Genomic DNA, 5,970 nt, shown 5'->3' with positions numbered 1-5,970 from the left:
CCTGAATCGAAGATCTATCTCGGAGAAAGGGAGAGAGAAAAGCACATAAAATACAATCCTAAGCGGTCGGAATTAACTTAATCACACGTCGACTGGAACACGGGCAATCATGGGATCGGAAACGAGAACAACTTCATCGAAGTTGGCTGGTGCGCCTTCGGTAAATACGAGGCCGTTTCTGTCTCGCTCTTTCGCGATCATTCCTCTCCACGATATTGAATCTTAATCCGTTCTGGAAACGATGCAAATCGGCCGTGGATCATGATCGACGCGAGATCTTGTCGGATTAAATTCCAGGGGGATAACGAGAGCCTAATTACGAGGACGACTTCCGACAGGCTGTAGTTTGGACCCGTTCCCCGCAGCCGGCTCTTGTAATTTCCGCTCGATAATTTTACGATGCCACGTTTATCACGGAGTCATCAAAGTTAACGCGACGACCGATAGCAGAGGTGGATTTCACAGACCAGACCTGAAAGCCATAGTAATCAACTCTTGAGATGCGAGAGATGGCCGAGGCAGAGGAAACTTAGAGAGCCCGTCTTCGCGCAATCGTAAATCTCGCGTATGATTCCAGCTCGCAGATAAAAACCATCGTGCGTTGTTATTAATTCGACGAAAATATTGCAACGATGCGACATGTAACGGTCTTTCGGCTGTTAAAGAGCGAGATGTGATTGATGGTGGATAGACTTGTTGGTTATGTTGTGTGCACTCTGAGAAAATTATGGTTTTTAGAAGAAGTTTGGTAAGAAAGACGAATAGAGGGATAAGGGGAGGTAGCTTTTATAGGAGCGTGGTGGAATTTAGAAACTCCGAGGTATTCTTCGGAAGTTGATAAAACGAACGTGGATGAAACGTTATTCGTGTAAGAAAATTGCGAGAATATCGACTAGATAAATTCTTTATATATTTAATAGAACATGCTCATAATCGGAGTACTATCAAGATTGCAGTTGAAAATTATAGGGGAAGACGATAATGCGGTAAGTTATATTTTTCGAGAGAATGATTATAAAATTCAGCGCGTTATTGTACACGTTATCGAAACTGTCTTTATTTTCTGGAGCTGAACGTATATTGTTCCACTATCTTCATTATTTTAAGGATATTGTCTAACGTAATATTAAAATATTTAAAGTATTAAAATGTTTCCTGTTTTAAACGATTCTTTAGTTTTTATGAAACTTCGTCAACTTATTAGCTAGTTTTAAGATGCTCGTATCTTTCGACCTAGCAATTTATTTTCATTTTCCACTATGTCGGACTAGAGTATCATTCTTCAGTAACAGAATGACATTAAAAACAGAAACTTGATAAGAATGTACTTACCACGTTTTCTCCTGTGATCTTCAATTCGAAAACAAAGCTTCCCCCGAAAAGTATCAATTACTCGACGAAAGAAACTTCCTAGACCGGTCCGAATTCGAGATTCCATCGCATAAATTTACTTCTAAATCAATCTGCGGGACTATTAAAACACAAGCAGCGAAACAGGGGCTCCGGAAATGTTCTGCTATCCCGTTGGATTCGTGGTTCGCGAAGATGAAGAAGAAGAAGACGAAGAAAAAGAGGAAGAAGAAGATGAAGAAGCAGCAGAAGAAGAAACAGAAGAAGAAGAAGAAGAAGAGGGTCTAAGACGAGAAAGGACACGGGAGGCGTGGTTGTTGGATGATTTAACATCGAGGGTCCGTGTCTCTATTCGGCTGAACCGCAAAAGAAGAAGGCGATGCCACAGCAACAGCAACAACAGAGGGCTAAACAACGGTCCTCGCTCGCGCGCGTTTTCGGGGCGGCAGCTTTACAGCCGTTTAGTGTTTTACGGCCGTTTTATGAACGCCGTACTCTCCTTGCTTCTATCGTGCGAGAAGAGGAAGAGAAGAACAGCTCGCTCTCTCTAACTTTTAGACACCTCGCGCACCTTTTACCAGACGATATCCGGGAATCATGCATATCAGACAATATACCTCTGTGCAAGCTCTGTTCTGCAATTCTTTCGACACGCAAAAAATGACTCGGGCGGACGAAACTCCCTTCATAACTTTTATAATTTTCAGCTGGAACTCGCGGTATTGTTCCGTAAAGAGTGAAAGTAAGGTGGGTTAGAGATGCTTCCAAGTGGATTCTGATCCGATTGATTATTTCTCGGGTTATGTTAGACTTAGATACGATTGTCCTTCAAGTATTTTAAGTTAGATAAAGAATAATTTAGATTAGAAAAATTTGTAATAGATTTAGGTGGATTTAGCGATTGAACCTCTCGGAAACTAAGCCGATTACTCCACTTTTTGTTAACTCCTTAATCCATAATTAAGCGTACTCATCATCCACAGCGGAGACTTTCAAAAAATTTAATGACCATTCAAAGTATGTTAATACTCGCCTCTCAAAATGCTTCATCAATAACGTAGCGGAGAATTCATCTGAAAAAATTCCATTCAACTTTACGTCAAATTTAGAATAATTAATCTCGAAGAAACACGAAAAAAGTCCATCATAAGGCAGCAAGTTCTTCCGCAGCAACTCGAAGATCCGCGGCGTGCGCGCGAGTCCGTTGCTTTCCAAGCTTCACCCAAGGAATTTAGAGACTAGTCTCCGGGCCGACAACCAATCATCCCGACAAGGGCGAGAGGGAGGCGAAGCAGACCAGGAACGTAATCTTACGTATCAATTAGCTTCACGGTCCGAGGGGCTTACCCCCCGCGGGCCTTTGACCGTGCGCCGCTTCGTCTTTCGAGGTGTGAGAACCGAGACACGGAGCGTACAGTCGTTTTACAACGTCTTCATCGTCCTCTATCCTCTGCTCTTTCTTTCACATTATCCATCCTCCTCTTCTTGGCAGCGGGGAACGGAGAACGCATCTGGACAGGTAAAAGAGAGCCCCTGGGTTCGCGTTGCATCGAAACCGATGGCCCAATACTTGACAAGTCATTCTCACCAGTGGGTGGAAGTTTTGGTAGCTAATGGCCTGGTGTAATTTAGCTCGTTGATTGGAATTCACTCGGCGTTTGTTCCTAGATCCCGTTCAACCGGTTGTTATTAGCGTTTCTGCGCAGCCAAGTTTCGGACAGTGTCCGTTAACGAGCATCATGGATATGTTTGGCCTTTCGACGATGAATTTAATGGGATTACTCTGGGGGTTGTGAGAAGTGTTGTTTCTTTGGGAATAGGATGATGTTTCGTCCTCTTACTTGGCACGGGTTGTACGTGGACTATTACTTAGATTTGAAAGATAAAGAGTTAATGGATAGTTTCAATTAATTTCTGGACTAATTGCTTAGGCAAAATCTTACAATTCTAAGCAGTAATTGTTTTTCAGTATACGTCTGTTACTGATATGTGTTTGGTAAGATTGGAAGAAATCTTAATTTCTATCAAGAATTAGAAGATCAAATTTGAGAACTACTCCCACATTTAGGTGAATATTCAATATGTAATAATTGAAGAGAAGTAACTGAAGTTGGTGTACACTAAATGGCTAGAAGTAGTCGTAGAAATATATTCATCGTTAGACGGATTCTAAAGATTCTATTAGAAAACGTGAAGACATAAACGGATAATCCTGGGATTCGATTTCGTGACTGAATAAGATGTTTGTCCGGTGGCTGACCACGGTGTTTCCGAGAGTGTTAACAAGTCCTGATCGTTTTCGTCGGGCCGAAAGGATGAGAGCTTTATGCGGCCGTGCGGACGCAGTGCCAGGTGTTGGCCGCATAATGTATTACTTAACACCCACCAAAAAGGACCCACGTGTAGCCACGGGGGGCCTAATCCATCCGGCTGAATCGTCTTCCAACTCGTATTCTTTCTTTCCTACTTTTTCTACCAAAAAGAAACTGCCCCAAAGAAGAAGAAGAAGAAGAAGAAGAATCATAGAACCAAATTCCAAACATTACGAAGCAACTTTATAAATTCAGCTAAGTTTATGGAACTTTTTAATAGAATTTTCTATATTTATAGATTACATTAGAATGTTTTGTTATATTATATTATATTATAATCTTTGATTATTATTAAATTATATTATATTCTATGTTTATATATTAAATTATGAATGTTATTGCAAATTCAGGTTTTTACCAATATGATTGAAGAAATGAAAAGTAAATGGAGATTTGTCTCGTTCTATAAATATTCTAACGATACTTATTTATAAGTACTTTATATCTTAACGACACCTTATTTCACTTCATATATTTTTATATTCTTGCGTACTATGTGAATTGAGAATTCATGCCTGGAAACTTGTCTAGTAGAAGGAATGCAGATCTGATTAATTTATAGTATAGTAGGACCACTTTCCGTGATGCAACCTTAAAAGTAGAGATACAACACGTACTCTGGTTATCGGCTATAACCAGCACATCTACAAACCCACAGATGCATAAACATCTACTACGTACATTCGATATCGGACTTTGATCGACAGGATGCAATACCGGTCAATCTAAACGCGTGATAAAAGGAATCTGGATCTGACGATGGAATTTGCATCGCGAGAATCGAACACCTGATGTAAATACGCCCCTTAGATTAGCTGTGCGTTTGCCGGAGCAAACCGACGACCCGTTTCACCGAAACCAGTAATTTCGAGACTTGGCAGACTCGGTGAGCCCAGTTGGACGCGTGTGACTAGGTATTATTCCGTGCCCGAAGCGGTACGTGCCACGTCCATTACTTTTTCGTGATACAACGTTCAATTTCCAAATGGAAATGGAACGAAGATTATCGAGTCCATTTCAATAAAACGTTCTACTTTGTTCATCGCTGTCAATTTCAACAGCAACTTCATGAGCAGAAAGGATTCTTTAAACCTCTGACCACGATTGATCGATTATTATTATATTGCGTCTCAATTCTTCGACGATGATGAAGCGTATGGTTGTATATTAATGAGATATCTTTCCTTTTTTTCCTATTCCATGAAAATTTTATAGATCCTGTTGGAATGTTCAGCCGTTTTAACGTGATTATCAAACTCATTTTTATTTTGAAAATATTTATTTGGAATAAAAACATGATGGACATTTCTATCGTATCATTACAGTGTATTATACATACAGCGAGGGATGGAAGTATTCGTACAGTTGGAGTGTAGAAATAAAAGTATCAATATCATTTTTATTATCCAATATATTCAAATATATATAATGGTTTATTACAATAGGCGTTTACGTAAATAATGCAATTGTGTAATAGAACATACTTACAATATAAGAATCCATTTACTCATACGTGATCACTGTTTTCCAACATTCGTTCATCTGACTATTCTTTCCTACTTAATCGACATCGGTGAAGACCGACCACCCTTTTAATTTTCTGTCACCTACTCGTTGACTTCGACATTACGCAGTGTCAAATATATGTACTCACAACAGCATTTTTGCATAGATGGTCAACGTACCGAAGAACCACTACGATCAGTTAACCCCTACGCACATACGCACAAAGAATCCAGCTTATTCCGGGGCTACAAGGCTCGGTTAACGAATTCAGATGGGGCACGTTCACACCTCCGGCTGATTAGACCGAGCATAATTTTCTGTGTCGAAGCCGCGGCCGTAGTCGGACAGGGCCGTAGGTCGTTGGATGCGGACCCCGTGAGCCCTCTCGCCTCTCTCGATCCACCTCTCGATCCCATATCCCCATAGGTAGGGGAATGGCTTTTGCCAGGCACAGAAGTGGGGGAAAGGGTGGAGCGGTGGGGACTGGATGGAAGGGGAGAATAGTGGCGTAGAAGGTGTCGGGCAATACTTTCCAGGTCGTCCGTCGCCGCTTGACGTCTTAATGCACGTCGAGAATAATCTCACCGCCAATTTATTACACTCTTTCTCATTTCTTCCCGGCCTCTCCCCTCCGTGTTGGACGTGCCAGGCTGCCACCCCTTCTTGGCCAGCCTCACGGCGCACCTACCGGACCCTTCTCTCCTTTTGTACCCTCGGCCACGAGTAGTAGAGCGGCTCGTTT

Source organism: Bombus impatiens, unplaced genomic scaffold, assembly GCF_000188095.3.
Source record: "Bombus impatiens unplaced genomic scaffold, BIMP_2.2 scf_0517, whole genome shotgun sequence".
Taxonomy (NCBI): Eukaryota; Metazoa; Arthropoda; class Insecta; order Hymenoptera; family Apidae; genus Bombus; species Bombus impatiens.
The sequence above is the reverse complement of the archived record's forward strand: the minus strand, read 5'-3'. Positions refer to the sequence as shown.